This window comes from Gossypium arboreum, chromosome 11 (assembly GCF_025698485.1).
Source record: "Gossypium arboreum isolate Shixiya-1 chromosome 11, ASM2569848v2, whole genome shotgun sequence".
NCBI lineage: Eukaryota > Viridiplantae > Streptophyta > Magnoliopsida > Malvales > Malvaceae > Gossypium > Gossypium arboreum.
Genome location: NC_069080.1, coordinates 135,440,227 through 135,457,849, shown reverse-complemented (window position 1 = coordinate 135,457,849; position 17,623 = coordinate 135,440,227). Strand labels below are relative to the sequence as shown.

Below are 17,623 nucleotides of genomic sequence, written 5' to 3'. Positions count from 1 at the left end.
TCAACGGGCTGCTGGCCAAAAGTGCATTTACTACGTTTAGCGACAAACTTGTTGTCTCGCAACGTCTGCAAAACCAACCGAACATGATCTAAATGTTCGTGCCAATGCTTACTGTAAATAAGAATATCATCCAGAAAAATGAGAGCAAATTTGCGAAGAAAAGGCTGAAAAAGATCATTCATTGTTGCCTGAAATGTGGAGGGTGCGTTGGCTAAACCGAACGGTATGACAAGGAATTCGTAATGTCCTTCGTGAGTCCAAAATGCAGTTTTGTGAACGTCGTCGGCTTTAACCCGAATCTGATAGTAGCCAGCCAATAAGTCCAACTTAGAGAAATATTAGAATGTGCCTAATTCATCAAACAACTCATCCGCCGTGGGAATCAAAAATTTATTTTTGATTGTAACTGCATTCAAGGCCTTGTAATCGACACAAAATCGCCATGTGCCGTCTTTCTTTTTGACAAGGAGCACCGGAGAGGAAAATAGACTGGTGCTCTTGCGAATCAGATTATTGTCTAACATTTGTTGAACCTGGCGTTCCACTTCTACCTTTTGAAAATAAGGATACTGATAAGGCCGAACGTTGACTGGTGTACTCATGGGCTACAGATGTATAGCATGGTCAGTGTCGCGCGGGGGTGGGAGTCCTTGCGGAGGCACAAACACAGTTGTAAACTCAGTCAGTAAGTCCTGCATCTCAGCAGAGTCAAGTACCGGTGCTTCCACTGGTGGTGCTTCCAAATGTAAGCAATAACAAGCGGCTAAGGCATTAGTTGCGAACATTCGACGGAAGGACTGAAAGTGAACTTTGGAAGGAGTGAGACTCAATTCTCCTTGCCAATGATGATCCGTAGTTCCCAATCAAAACTGAAATTGAAGTTTCACAAAGTCCATTGTTACAAGCCCGAGAGTGGCCATCCATGCTACTCCTAAAACCATTTCGGTGCCTTCCAAGGGAAGCACATAAAAATCAGTTACCAGCTGTGTTCCTTGCACCGTTAATTGAAGGTTACAGATGCATCCTTCATTCTTCAATTTGTCCCCGTTACCCACTAACACTCGAAAATTAGGTGCAGATGTTATGGGTAATCCTAAATATTTGGCCACTCGTGATTGAACAAAATTGTGGGTACTACCACCATCAATCAAGATTCGCACTGCCTTCCCCTGAATTTCGCTGGTAACTCGAAGTGTATTGGGGGTGAAGCACCCAACGAGGGCATTAAAAGAAACCAAAGACTGTTCTCGGACCACTTCATTAGAATTGTCAGTTTCATTTGGAACCGTTGTCGAGATTTGGAATTCTTCTTCAGCGTCATCGTCGAGAAGAAAGAGTTGTGGATCTTTACACTTGTGGCCAAGAACAAATTTTGCGTCGCAATAGTAGCAGAGTCCTTATTCACGGCGTGCTTGAGCCTCAGCTGTTGAGGGCACGTTTGGTTGGGAGGAATGGAATAGAGCTGTAATGTAATAGAGTTGTAATGGAATAGAGCTGTAATAGAATAGACCTGTAATGAATAATTCAGTTGTTTGGTTGAATGGAATGGAATAGAGTTGTAATAGTATTCTTGTGTTTGGTTGAATGGAATAGATGTTGTAATAGCATAAGGAAAAAGACTTAAATGACTAAAATACCCTTAATAGAATTTTTTTAGATAAATGATTATTATTTTAAATTTTAATAAAATTATTATTAAATATAATTTAATAAAATAAAAATAAATAATAAATAATTTAATCATATTTTAACACAAGTATTATTAAATACAATTTAATAAAATAATATATAATTTAATAACATTCTTAATATTATTATTAAATTATGAATTAATAAAATCATAATATATAATATTATAAAAATAATATATAACTACTTTATTATTTTTAAACACATATTTAATGTGCTAAATGTTCCATTATCCATTTATTTTTTCCTTGCACTCTTTTTCTTCCTTTACTAAATTTCTTTAAACACATATTTAATGTGCTAAATGTTCCATTATCCATTTATTTTTTCCTTGCACTCTTTTTCTTCCTTTACTAAATTTCTTTTATCTTTTATATAATAAAAATCAAGTTTATATAATCTTCAATTGAGTTAATTGGAAGATTCGTCTACATCCATGGCTGAATCAACATATTATCATCTTTATAAACATATCATTTATATTTTTATATAGTTAAATTAAAAAACTTGTTCCTTTTCAAACAACTGTAAGGAAAGTCACTCCAAGGTAAGGTGCTATACTGTAAACAAGCATCAAAAGAGCACATAAAATATATATTTCAAAGTTTCATCTCAAATTGGATTATCCTCCACATTCACGCAACCAAACATTGCAAATGACACACATATCTACATACAATTTACATTCTGATCAACTACATGTTGGAAGAATACTTAATAGTAGTACTTTTTCGAGTAATCTTTCAAACCACGGCCTTTCCATGCCTCACGGTATACAGTCCCAATGATGTCTTTGAACTCCTGTTTGTCCTTGAGAGCCCAGTTAATCTTGTTATTATCGATGCCAAGATCAATCATAATGTGCTTGTTTCTGAAAAAAAAGTTCACTTTACATTAAATCAGCTTAATAGCATCACATTCAAACTGTTTTATTAGCCCTATCCGACAGCTTAATTAACACCAATTTACATCCCCTTTAACAACGAATTTAACCTTTTCGATCAGCAACAAAAACTAATATTTAACAACTATTGTTTTTCTTTTATTTCATACATGCAGCAAACCAATTGCTCTACATATTACAACACATTCAAATAAGTATTTATATGCTGGAATAATGAGCTTTCAAGCTGTAGTTTCCAGCAGTCATTTAAGCATTTAATTGTCAAATTTTCACTTCACTACTAACAACCAAACTTAGTAAGAATAACATAATATTTTAGCTACTAAACTCGATTTATAAACCTTTACAACCATAGCTTACCTGCATGCAAACTTCAGAATTTAAACATGAGAATTTGCAAAGTTTCCTTTGAAAAACTCACTCACAAGCACATTCAATTTGTCCTATTTTGGACAGCACAAGACAGCAACATGCAGGGCATTTGTATCCCGCAAGAACACACTCAATAGTATTAAAATTTATTAGTTCATCACAGCAACAATCTGTGACAGCCTTAAAACGACCCTAGTCGGAATGTGGTTTCGGGACCACAAAACCGAGGCATAAAAATAATTTAATATTTATTTTATTGCCTATAATGTGTGTTAACTCATGTGTGACATTTTTTATGCTTTGATTTAGAGTTATAAATGTGAATTTCACTAGAAAGGACCTAGTAGTAAACTTTGAAAGTATGATGGGGAAATGTGTGATGACTAATTAAAGCATGCATGCAAAACAATGGACTTGCATGTCAAATTTCCCCCCCCCAATAGCTAGTGGCCGGCCATGACAAGGAATTATGGGCAAAAATCATGTCATGAAACATGTTTGGTAAGTGGGTTATGTTGAAATAAATAAAATAAGGAGTATGGAATAAAAAATAAAAAAAATGTGTGTGTGAAGGCTTCTCTCCCTCCCCATTGCCGTGTAGGTAGGAAAGAAAACAAAAAATTTTGTTCATCCATTTTCACTCTCTTTTTGGCCGAAAATACTAAGGATAAGGAAGGAGTTTTGCTTCATGCTTAGTTTGGAAGAGGATTAGGAAGGGGTTTGGCTATACTTGCATCAAGATTAAGGTATGTTTGATGTTGTGCCATGAGATTCATGCATGTTTTTGGTTGCTAACTTGATGTTCTTATTAGCCCATGGTTCAAATCTTTGTTATATCATGGGGATGGTATTTGGCCAAGGTGGATTTTGAGTTAATGCCATTACATGTTAAATATGAAGCTTGATGATGATACATGTGATGGTGGATTGAGGACTCTTAGATTTTCTTTAAGCATTTTTGAATGAGATACTAAGTTCTTTGTGTAATCATGACCAAAATTATGGTGTCGTGATGTATTCGGCCATGGTACATCCATAAGTGTGATTTATGCTCATTGCATGGAAAGTAAGATTTGTGTTTTGAAATTATGTTCATGTTTAGTTACAATCAACTTGAGATTCGGCTCTAGCATATATATATGTATATATGTTTGCACATGATGTATTGGTATGATATATATACTATCTCAAGGTATATACTTACTTACGATGATGTTTCGGTTATGAAGGAAATGATAGATGTGTATTGAGTTACAATATGGAATGCATTAGTTAGTAAAATGTATGCTGTTTTTGTGTGGTAATAAGTGTATAATTGGCCTCAACATGGACATGCATATTCGGCCACATGAGGGGAAATTGGTGTGCATGCATTCGGTTAGAGGCAAGCATATTGATGCCTATTCTTGGCTTAGAAAATTCGGCTAAGAGGAATATTAACTAATGTGTTGAGTTCGATTCATGATTTCGTACATATGCTACTTTGATGCCTAATGAGTATATATATTGGCTAAGTACCTTGAATTCCTCTTTCGATGCTCAAATGATTAAATCAATTTATTTGTCAAATTAAGCTCAAGAGCAAAGGGGAGCTAAATCCGATAAAGGGAAGGAAAAAGTAGTCGAGTAGCCGTCGAAATCGCTCGACAACATCCAAGGTAAGTTCTTGAGTAATAGAGCTTAAATTCTAAATTGATTAGATCATGGTTAAAGCAAATCAAAATCATGCTCTTTGTGTGTGGCTATTGAGCCGAAATTGCAAGTGTGAAAAGTGCCTTGTGTTTGAGTTTTGCTAGTGAAAATGAAATACGAATGTGTCATGATTTATTGATAATTGTGCTCGGTTATTCGAATGATGTCCGGGCTAAGTCTCGAAGGCTTTGTGCTAAGTGACTATATCCGGACTAGGATCCGAAGGCATTCGTGCGAGATAATAAATCCGGGCTAAGCCCGAAGGCATTTGTGCAAGTTACTAAACCCGGGTTAAGTCCCGAAGGCATTCGTGCGAGTCACTATAACCGGGCTTCGTCCCGAAGGCATTTGAGTGAGTCGTTATATCCGGTTAAATTTTGAAGGTACGTGATTCGAGAATACGCAATCTTGCTGTAAAATTTCAGTTAATACGCTTGAAAATTCCAGCAATGAGGTATGTTCGTATGTGCTTGAATCAGTTGATTCCCTTCGAATAATATTCGCTCAGTCGAGTAATGAGTTTCTGGTATTTGGCTAAGATGATCCCTTATGTATGAACATAGGGGTTGGAATGTGAAATGAGTATGATATTGAGAATTTGTGCATATGAAATTATCCGTTAGCTTTATGAATGCTATGCTTTTGTTGTGCTGGAATCTCTTGCTCAAACTTACTAAGCATAAATTGCTTACTCCGTTTTCTCTGTTTCTCTGTTTTATAGATTTTGCTCGTTAGCTATCGGATTCGGGATCATTGAAGTCGAAGTCATCCACACTTTCAAAGCCCCCATTTTGGTACAATTTTGGTTGAACTTTGAAATTGCATGTATAGGACTACCCTTTTGTTGTAGGTCATGTACCTTTTGGTTTGTGTAAACTTGGATAGCCATGCGAAAATGGCTCATATACGTTTTTAGCATAGTACTATAATCGTTTGTATGTTGATCATTATGAGGTATGATATTGTTTTGAAACAGTTAGCCATTGGAATGGTTAATCATGATCACTCTTTGTGCTATGTATGCAAAAAGGGCCAATTGAATCATGAAATCATGAAATAGGTAAAGCCTACCTTAAAGGCAGATACTGACAGCAGCAGTGATGTGGATGTGAAAAATCACTAAAATAGTAGGAATGGTATTAAATAGTGAATAAATTATGTAAATGAACTTGGATGAATCTACTTTCATATGGAAGAAACGAAACGGTCATATGAGTTATATGTTAAGAGATATTAAAGTTCTCGTGAAACAGGGCCAGAACGGTTTCTGGATCCCCTATTCCGACTTTGGAAATTCATTGTAAATTAACCAGAGATAATTAGGAGTCATGCCATATATGTATAGATTCCTCTCTGAGTCTAGTTTCTATAGAAACAAACGACATCAGTATTGAAGCCCTGTACAGGGAGATATCCAATTCGTAACGCACGAAGGTCAGTGTATTCAGTCCCTGCAACAGGGGAGACTTTAACTAATAAACTGTACTAATTGGCTCGACCAAAAATTCTAGAAAAAAATATGTAGATGGACACATGAGTCTAGTTTCAGGGAAAAATTACGAAACTAATTTTCGAGCTTTGAAACTCAAGATATGATTTTTAAAGCGACAGTGATGCAGTAACCAGCTTGTCTGGAAATTTCTAAATGGACTGTGAAAATAGTTAAGTCTGTGTGCACCTTGTGTTCGATTCCGGTAACGGACTCGGGTACGGGGTGTTACACAATCCATGATTTTTAATCCAGTAATACTCAATTATTTGGTCCCAAAACTGAATAGCATAATGCAACAAATGGGACTGTCCTTACAGCCCTCAATCAACATGAAAATAGAACCATTAATTTGTTCAAATTTTGGACAGCAAAATAGGGGCACAAAATTGGATAGCAGTAATTTTTACACTATTTCCGAGCAGCATTTAAACTTACAATAAACGAATCTAGCTAATGCTAGATAGTAAGTAGCCTTGAAAATTTAAAGAACATTTTCAGCCATTAAATCAAAACCGAAACATCAATTCTAATTTAATATATATATATATATTAAGCATGAAAATAACAAAACGAGTTTAAAGAAAACTCACCATTAGCAACACTCAATTTGTACTTCTAAAATAACAAGTCATTCGGCAAATAAAACGCAGTTTACTCATTAACGACACATCATCAACATCAATCCCAGAGTTATACATTTTAACCACGGCACCAAAGCACTATAAATCACAGCTATAACCCCTCCTAATTTGTCATTTGAAGATACCACAATTTCATTATTCAGACCGTTTAAATTACGACAATTAATCCACTTTAGATAATGGTTTAAGACAACATAAATACTTACAGCATAAATACTTACATTTTAATCAAGACCAAGCAGTAGGAAATCTTAATTATAACTATGACATCTTCTAATTTCAGCTTAGGACATTAATATCTAATCAATTCCAGCAGCAGGTTACCTTAATTTCATTACAAAAAGTCATATTCTGACAGCATGCATGGAGTTTGCATTCCTCGACAGTTCACTCAACAACTAACAATTATCAAGACTTTTCCTTCAATTTTCATCACACATACCAGCATTAGAGTACAATAAATCATTCAAGAAATAACTTAAACTCACACCATAACCAACAACAGTCATTTTTTTTTATTTACAACCATTTCTTCAAATTTCCAACATGATTTATTTGCTCCTAACCAAAAATCAACAGCAGCTAATTGACAGTTTAATAATAAAATTCAGACAACTTAATTGAAGTCACCAACTAGTTTAATTCGACTTGACAATTAACTAAATGAGTAAGTGTGTGTAAATTTCAAGATATACTTACCGAATTCTTCCTTACGAGCATAAAATTTCTCCTTGCCTTTACCACTTTAACCATCTCCTACCTCTCTAACTTCTTAATATGAAGAAACAACCACTACAAGAAAATAGGGCCTTAGCGGCGTTTTTAGCGGCGTTTTATCAAAAAATGCCGTAAAAATTATAAAACACAGAGCAATGCGGCGTTTTGGGTAAAACGCCACTAAAAACAGAGCAATAGTGGCATTTTAGTAAAAAACACTGCTAAAAACAGAGCATTAGCGGCGCTTTTGGTAAAACGCCGCTAAAAACCAGAGCATTAGCGGCGCTTCTGGTAAAACGCCGCTAAAAACAAGAGCATTAGCGGCGCTTCTGGTAAAACACCGCAAAAAATAAGAGCACTAGCGGCGCTTTTGGTAAAATGCCGCTAAAAACCAGAGCATTAACGGCGCTTTTGGTAAAACGCCGCTAAAAATAAGAGCATTAGCGGCGCTTTTGGTAAAACGCCGCTAAAAGTCATATAACCCCTAAACCCCAAAAAAATCATAAACACTAATCTATAACCCCTAAAATAATAATTATTAAAATTTATGGTTATACAATATATTAAACATTTTCTTATATAATCGTAAAAGGGATAGTATTGAATTTAAAATATTGAATTAATTATCATTATAGTTTAAGGTTTATGGTTTAAGATATATGGTTTAGGGTTTATGGTTTATGAGTTAACTATGGTTTAAGATATATGGTTTAGGGTTTAAGGTTTAGGAGTTAACTAGTATTTGAAGGTTTATGATGAATTATGGGTTTAGAGATTATGATTTAGGGTTTAAAGGTTAAGGTTGCGATTTAAGGTGTAAGGGTTTGGGGTTAAGGGTTAAAGGTTTAGGGTTAGTGTTTATGGGATAGGGGTTAAGAGGTTTAGGGTTTAAATTAATTAGTATTTTTAATTTATATATTAAATGATTTCTTATATAATTGTGAAAGAGATAATATTAATTTGAATATATTAAACATATGATTATATTTTAAATTATTTAAGAGATAATAGATAAACTTTATATATATATTAAATGGTTTAAGATTTAATCTAAAATATTTTGATATATTAAAATAATTCAATTCAAATTAATTCCTCTACACTTAATTTATTTAAGTGAAATTTAAACTTAAAATTTAGTCCTTATATTTTAATTTGATTAGTTTTAGTCCTGTATTTTCAAATAGATCAATTTTATCTTTTGTACTTTTCAAAATTTAAAATTTTAGTCATGATCACTCAAATGATAGCAATTATATATGTTAGGTTAAATTCTGCTATTAGTCTTGGTATTGTGCGTAAAGTTGTAGTTTGAGTTCATGTTATCCAATTAGATCACTCTTGGTCCCTATACTTTTTGAATTTTAAAATTTTAATTTTGACACAAATGACAACCGTTAAATCCGTAACTGGCTTTTTGTGAGTAATATTTGAAACATTGGACTTGCCGGGTTAAAAAATATAGGTAAGAGAAAATAATTTTAAATTACCAGAAAGCAAATACGTAATTAAACACAAAAATAAGCCCAATTATTTTCAATTGTTTATATGTTTAAAAACAACAAATTTTCAATTTTCAATTGTTAATTATTTATTATTTTCTTTTTCCTTTTCTTTTCCCTTTCACTCATCGAAGGCCGGGGAACGACAAGCTCTTAGCGCAGAAAATAAAAAGAAAGAAAGAAAAGAGAGAAAAAGAGAGTAAAGAGAGGAAAAATTAAGGTTTCTTCAGCTTACGTTAATGGCGGTTAGGGTTTTCTATTGATCCCCTTCCCAAAAGAAATTCGTATTCTCTCCCACCTATTATTTCAAGTGCCCGCTCTTTTCTTTCTCTTCTCAGTTTCCCAAAAGGCCTAATTCGACGTCGTCCCTCTAATCTCTCAATTTTAACTTCGAATTTTCAATCTTGACGATTTTCAATCTTGACGATTCCACGGGATTATTTGGGATTCGAAAAGTTTTCAGAACCGGAGACCGAGAAGCTTCGATGGGCGCTCAAGAGAAATCCCAAGGCAACTCCAATTCACTGCAGGTCAGTTCATATCTCTCTGTCCTCGTTTGGGCCCTAGAATTTTGTTTTACTTTTTGCTACTTCACTACTAGGATGAGTTAGGGTGTTAATTATAGCTTCTTCTTTTTTATTGAGAAATGATATGTGAATTTACAAAGTGAAGTTCTAATCTTTCAATTAGTTTTGAATTATTTTTTGCTTTATAGGTAAAGGTGTGACTCTTTTTATCAATTCCATAGTATTAGTCATTAGGTTTTGGTTTGAAGTGTTTGGAGAAGTGAATTAGCTTCAAGTGGGGTGCCAGATTGTCTTTTTTTCTTGAGCTGTTAGAGAAATCGGTTTGAAGTTTATGTTTTTGTGCTTTCCCATGGAATCCCCCTCCGATTCGGGTGCTTAATATGGGTCTGAAATGCATTCTGGGCTGTGTTGTAGCCTTTAATCAATTCTACGCTCAAGAAACTTGGAATAAGTTATGATTCTTTTGGATTATGACTACTGTAGTTTATGTCAAAGGATGTATGCAACTGTACCAACTATTCGAAATGAGTATTAATTCATTGCACCTGTCATCATGCTTATTTTGGTTAGGTTTCTAGTTAATTGGGATTTTATCCTGTTTTGCAATATCGATTACATCGTTATATGCTTCGCTTTTTAGGGAAATTTTTTTCCAGTATGGATATGCTAATTTTCGTATCGATTTTAGTATTCGTTATTTTTGTGCCATAGTTCATACTCCTAGATGATTGAATTATCATTTTGGGGGTTGTTGTGGCAGACGGGAAAACGATAAAAAGTTTTCCTCATTGTCAGTGGGATGGTTTAAATAACATTTAAGGTCTAACTTTATGTTACTGGGACTAATTGTTAGTGGGATGGTTTAAATAACATTTAAGGTCTAACTTTATGTTACTGGGACTATGCAATGATATCATTGTTTAGTGTGGTAGACTTTTACCAATGAGTTTGGGAATGCTATTTAAATATTTTCTACATTTTTGAGTAAAATCATAAGAAAATCATATATTCTTATGAGTAGAATGGCTCAGATAGCAGCTTAAGGTCTAACTTCATGTTGTGGGACTGTGCAGTGTTTTAATGATATCCTCTGATACACCAGACCAGCACCATTTTCAGTCTCTGATGTTTGTTTCTTGAATTTTGTATGAGTCTTTGAATGTTATTTAACTCTTCTCTCCTTTTCTTTTGGTCAAATTATTTATGTATAAATTCAGAGAGTTAAGGTCTATCGTTTGAATGAGGATAGTAAATGGGATGATCAAGGAACTGGGCATGTCTCTGTTGATTATTTGGAGGTCTGTTCAATTCTCTTATCTGGTTCAGATTTTTCTGTTTTGAATCTGGATATGCTGGATTTGGTTTCGAAAATAAATTATTTAGATGAAAATGCCTTCTCTTCTTAAATGAATGCCTATATTATTTTTCAGAGATCAGAAGAGCTGGCTTTGTATGTTTTTGATCAAGAGGACAACGAGACATTGCTTGTGCACCGTATCTGCCCTGATGACATTTATAGAAAACATGAAGGTATTCTTCTGCTTTCATTAATAGCAAGTTTTGTTGTTTGTTAAAATATCAGTTTGATTTCATAATATGTGTGTTTATCATTAGATACAATCATATCATGGAGAGACTCCAAGTATTCTACAGAATTAGCCCTTAGTTTTTAAGAGAACACAAGATGCTTTTACATATGGTAAGTAATGTTTATAAGTTGTTTCATCCGCATTGAATGCTTTTGATCTCAAATTTTATATCATTTTTCTTACAGTTCACTGTGCTGGAAGTTTATGACATCAACCTTTATTTCCCTTTCATCACCCCTATACTAATCATTTTTCTCTATCACAGGGACCAGATCTGTAATGTGCAACGAAATATACATTTCAGTTCTCTCAACAGTAAGTTTGTTTTTTTGGAAACCCTTGAAGTTAACTCTCCACTGAAGTTGATTAAACATTAGATCTCTGTAAATGGTTAACTCCCTTAGTCAATCTTGTCCAAACAAAGACTTAAGTTCTAGAAACTGGAAAATTTGTAAAGAGAATTAGTTTTGTTAATCAAATAATGTATTTGTCTTCGCCTTAGATGTAAGCGGACCTTTATTAGACCGGGCTTCTTTTGTTTAGTGGTCATATCTTCGCGATGATGCATGAATGATTGTTTTCTTAGAGTATGCAATGTATTTATATTAGGCACAGTATCGAACTTGTCATTGAGCAATTTTGAAATACCCTGATGAATAATAATTGTCTCATATATTATTACCGTAGGTGAAACATTTCACTCAATAAATAGTGAGTTGAGGGAGTTGCCAGCTGTGGAGCTTTCTACTCTCGCAATAATCCTCAAGGTTCTAATGAACAAGTCATTTTCTGGATTACATTCATTTAAGTTTATTTTGTTGCTTGGTGTGATTCTGGAGTTCTTTCCTTTTCAAACATATTGAAAGTTTTCACTCAATGATTTTCTTCCTTATTTATTATTTGAAGTTGTTATTTATTTTATGTTGGTCTTGATTATAATTATTTCACTTATGTTATAATTACTTGTAATCTGGAGTAGGTTGTCTATTTATGTTTTCTTTTAGTAGTTTCTATATTTTCTGTATGATCTGCTTATATTTTTGGAAAGCTTCTTCAAATTAGTCTGCTTCGGTATACTGTTTAAATATTTTTTCATTTTTCGCAGATTGTGGATCGAGAGTGGCATTGCTTGATCGATGCTACCGATGAACTAATATTGAATGATGTATGCTTCTTTGAAAACCTTGCTTATGCGTGTTAATATCTTACGTATGTAGATCTTGTGCAGTTTAGTATTCGGTGGTTAATCGCCATCACTTAACCATTGATAATGTTGGTATTCACCACATTAAGTTATCGATTGTGGTTGTGCTATCAAGGTAATAATTTGGTTTCTCCGCTTCTCAACTCTCGAGCTTTTGTGTTCTCGGTGATCTTCCATGTCATATGGGAGAAATATCAAACATGTTGCATATTTCTTCTACATGTAACTATGAGCTTTATTTCTTGGTTATTTTTAATTTCTTCCCTATGCTTTCTATTATTTGGTTTCCTGGTTTTCTTTGTTTTTGTTTCAAACTTATGGTTTAGTATCTGTCTTGACTTTCTATTGTGTTAATTCTAAATGTTCAGACATGCTAAATTGAGTTTGATCTCAATGCAACAAGATTTCTTCCAGAAGCTAGTGGAGCTATTCAGAATTTGTGAAAACTTGGAAAATATGGATGGTCTTCACATGATATTTAAAATAGTCAAGGGGATAAGTTAGTACACTTTTTTCGCTTAAATGCTCTTTTTCTTTATTAAAACATGCTTGTATTTATGACTGATTCATGGATCCATGATTTATGTTATTGGTTATCTTACAGTTTTGCTCAATAGTGCTCAAATTTTTTAGAAAATATTTGGAGACGAAATGATCAGGGATATTATTGGTTCTCTTGAATGTAACTATATCACTATTTGTTTACAGATATATTATCAGGGACTGTTGGTGGATTGAATTGAATGTTCAATTTGCAACTTCATTTGATTGTTTGGATGCGGGCTTGTAGTTTTAAGATTTTGTACAATTACTTTTGTATTTAGTTTTAAAGTTAAAATTTTAATAGAAAATTTAATTTGATAATGAATTTTAATAGAAAATTTTTATATTTATATCATGGATATTATTTTTATATTTTTCATGACCTTTATAATATTTTATAATTTTTTTTGAATTTATGACATTTAGCGGCGTTTGTGGGAAAAATGCCGTTAAAAATCATGATTTTTAGCGGCGTTTTTTCAAATAAACACCGCAAACTTTAGCGGCGTTAGCAATAGCGACGTTTTTTGCGGCGCTTGTAAAAACGCCGCAAATAGTTTTAGCGGCACTTAAAAGCGCCACTAAAGGCCTAAAAAAACGCCGCTAAAAGTCAGTTTTGCTGTAGTGAACTATTTAATATGCCAAATCCATGGCCTCTCCCTCTATGCTAAAAGACAATGAGCAGCCCTTTTTGAACCCCTGTGATGCCTATGATTCCTCAACAACAATGCCATGATCAAATTACAACATAATCCAAAATATCAGACTTTTTAGGGAAAAATAGATAAATACTATGATCTAAGCACAAAGATGAAAGGATCATCTTCCAAAAGAAAAAAAACTAGGTCATGCCATTAAGTAGAACTTGTGAGATCTCGCTTTAATTCCCAAAAGGCTCTTTCAATCTAAGTGCAAACCGCAACAAATTAAACCCAATAAACCTAATTGAAAATTTTTGCAAAATCAAAATTTCTCCCAAAAGAGGAAAAATTCTTCCACAGGAATTCAGAATCAAAACTGAAATTCGAAAGATCAAAAGGTATTTCTCTAAATCCAATGAAAAAGAACAATCAAAAATCAACATTGAGAAACTAGAAAGAAAATAGAGGAAGAAAAGTAATGGGAAATTGGAACAATTAAAAAGAGGTACCCTTGGACATTCTTGAGAGTTTGATTAAACCTGGAATCAAGGCTTTATTTGTTATGCTAATCTTCTTCACCATGGCTACTGCTGCTGGTCTTTCAAACCCCTCTTCTTGCTCACTCCAAACGTTCTATACAAGTATATTGAGAGAATGGTGAGGGTAAATAGAAAGTAAGAAGAAAAAGTTTAAATAAAACAGAGAAATTTCATACCGCACGATAGATTTGTTGAAAAACTCTCAGATAGGAGTAGGGAATTTGAAGAGATGTGAGATGGGTAGAAAAGGAAAGAAAAATAATTTTTTGTATTACTGGAAGCGTTGAATAGCCATTCATTAGTGATGGCGTTGAATTGCTATTCAATGATTTTGAGGAATAAGGCTGTAATAGCTATTCCATTGAATAGGCTTTACAGCCAACCAAACCCCTGAATAAGACCGTTGTGTTGAATAAGATACGATGAGGTTGTAAAGCAGGAGGAGAGTGAGAATGGGATTCTAAAGGGGGTGGTCTGCCTGGTTGTGTACGTGGCCCAAATGTATTAGCAATAGGAGATGGTAATAGTTGAGGTAACTTGGGTCCAAAAAAATGGGCCACCGATTTTTTTGCTTCACCAAGACGGGCCTCATGAAAACGGGCTAGGGACAAAATCTCATTCATGGAAGTGGAACGGTGACGCAACACCTCATTTTTTATATCGGGGCGTAATCCGGAGACAAAGCACTGAGTGAGAAATTCATCAGACAAATTGGATGTTTGTAGGGCCAAGTCCTCGAAACGGGTTTGATAGTCTTCCACCGTTGTGGTTTGAACCAATTTTGAAATTTGTCCTTTAGGTGATTCCAGTTCTAGCACCGCAAAACGCCGTCTGATAGCTCCAACCAAGTGATTCCAGCCGGTTAACTGTCGTTGGCGTTGCATCCAACGAAACCATTTTTTTGCAATTCCTTCCATTCGAAAGGAAGCCATAGTGACTCGATGATGATCTTCGATTCCATAAAATTCAAAGAAATCATTTGCAGATGCCAGCCATTCTTCTGGGTAGGTCCCGTTAAATACTGGTAACTCAACTTGCACCGGTCTCGGGGCAAACGGAAAAATATCATCAGAATCGTAGCGTACCTTTGCCTTTCCTCGAGTGATCACACTATCGGTCGTGAGTTCGCCGCCGGTAGATGTCGTTGCTGAAATATCCAACTGGTGTGAAATAGCTTGTAACTGACGAGTCATTTCTTGGAGAGTGGATTGAGTGTTAGTATTCCACTGTTCTTGGTTTGAAGCATGGGCTTGGAGCGAGGTGAGGATTTGGTCATGGCGGCCGGTTGTATCCTGAAGGGATTTGATGGCTTCTATGTTATTTACCATATTGGTAAGGTCAATGAAAGCACCAAATGTTGTGGATGCAGGTAGAGAAAATAAAATAGAAACAGAGAAGAAGATAGTAGATTAAGAATAGAAAATTTTCCAAGGATTTTCATGGATTTTCCTTTACAGACCAGTCTTATTTATATGCTAAGTCTATCAGAAACGGAAAAAATCTGTTAAGGCCTTAGATGCCTTCCTCTCTCATGCTCCTGCGTAATTCATGGGTAGTCTGGCTAACCGTTCTTGGGTTGTTACTCCCCTCTCCAGGTGTATCATCAACATCCCTTGCCACTACCTCAGTCCCTTCTGTAACATACTACAATTTTTTTAATATTTAGTGAATTATTGGAGCTAATGAAAATATCATATTAAGGAGCTCTTTTTTGAATTTTCACTGAATAAGATTAGATTTGGCATTGAAAGAATATGGCTTCTCCAAGCATTTTGTTCAACTCAAAATTTGACTAGCTTGATCATTGAGGGTTGCGCCAACATAAAGCATGCGGTATCCGACTCCATGATTAGATATTTGCAGCAGCTCTAAATCTAATTACATCAGCTATATTACTTCTATTAAATTCACCATCTCTAAACAACATAAATTCAATGATTAACTAAACACAACAATAAAAAGAACTCAAAATCCCAAAAAGAACAAATCTTGCAGAGACCCAAAATCGAAAACACAAAAAAAAAATGGAAACATAATTACATATAAATGAATCCCAAATCATTCGAATCGAAAACCAAGAAACATAGAAGAAATCGAAGGTTTAGCTGACCTGGAATGGATTTGGATTTCCTTTGAAAAAAATAGAAGCCTTGATGGAGGTTGAGTGGAGCCTGGAGAGAAGCAGAGATGGCGATAACTAGGTGCAGGCAAGGCAACCAATACGAGGAATAAATAAGCTTAAAAACCCAAAACCCTTTGAATGGGTTACGACTTACGAGTTTTGTACATTCAAGATTGGGGTTTTGATTAAAAGGACTCTCTTTTCGTCTCAAGTAGCAGGCTTGCAAACCCAATATGGCTTGTAATTGTAAATGGGTTATTGGATTAATTTGGTTCAAATCAATGACACCCCGTATAATTTCAACAATACTATATTACCTTCTTTCATATATATATATATATATATATAACCTTCTAATTTTTTTATATATTTTTTTAATTAAAAAGGCTAAGGGATTTATTAGAAAATACATCATGTTTCAGCAGCCATAAAAACAATCGACATGCAATATAATGATATGATATTTGATGAATGCAACATACGATTACATTCATACCAAAAGAAAAAACAATGAATTTGGAAAAGTTCTTTTCTTTGTTGAAGAAGAAACATACCACCCTAAGTAAAAGAAAAATCTAATAAGCATATTCTTAATGGGATACTATTTAATGCATCGTTAGTGTATAGAACCATACAACATCAATAAATCCAATTAAATCACTTCATTAATAAGTAAAATAAAATAAATATTTAAGGATTTATAAAAAATACTAAAAATTATTTAAATATAGTTAAAATTAATTAAATTTATTAGATTTTCATCTTCTTCTCAATTAATCGACACAGAAAATTTCTGTAAAATCCTAAAATGAAAATTTATACTAAATTAATGCAATTCAAGTTATTGTTGAAAGGTTGCTTTTTCATAAGAAGTTATTTTCCTTAAAAGATTTTTCGTATCTCTTTCCCAAAACTAAGTTTATATAAGTCGGAATTTTATTTTATTTTTTTTGATAAACAGATTTTCAATAAGCAAACAGGGTTTTATGTAATCAAGAAAACTTTAGATGTTTGGAAATGCAAAGAGACGTTAGAGCCAACTACATCCTTCAAAGCCTAAAATTGGTGATAAGGTATTCTTAAAAGTGTCACCCTAGAAGAAAGTTCTTCGGTTTGGTCGTAAAGGAAAATTAAGTCCTCAGTTTATTGAACCATATGAGGTTCTTGAAAAAGTTGGACTGGTAGCTTATCGCGCCAGAACTTGAAAGAATTCACAATGTTTTTTATGTGTCAATGTTAAGACGGTATCGATCGGGTCCATCACATGTTATCTCTCCAACAGAAGTGGAAATTCAACCCGACATGACATATAATGAAGAACCAATTAAGATCTTAGCACGAGAAACAAAAGAGTTGAGAAATAAAAAGATAGCATTGGTAAAAGTTCTTTGGCAGAAACATGGAATTGAAGAAGCTACTTGAGAACCTGAAGATATCATGAAAAGGCTG

At 34.0% G+C, this 17,623-nt stretch overlaps 1 long non-coding RNA gene across 1 annotated transcript; it reads right to left on the bottom strand.

Annotated features, from left to right (window-relative positions):
* Positions 1-2,148: 2,148 nt before the first annotated feature.
* LOC128284088 (uncharacterized) lies at positions 2,149-16,469 on the bottom strand. The gene is made up of 2 exons (XR_008274401.1): positions 16,163-16,469; positions 2,149-2,560 (listed from the first exon to the last, which is right to left on the bottom strand). It is a non-coding gene; the product is annotated as an uncharacterized LOC128284088 (long non-coding RNA).
* Positions 16,470-17,623: the final 1,154 nt, after the last annotated feature.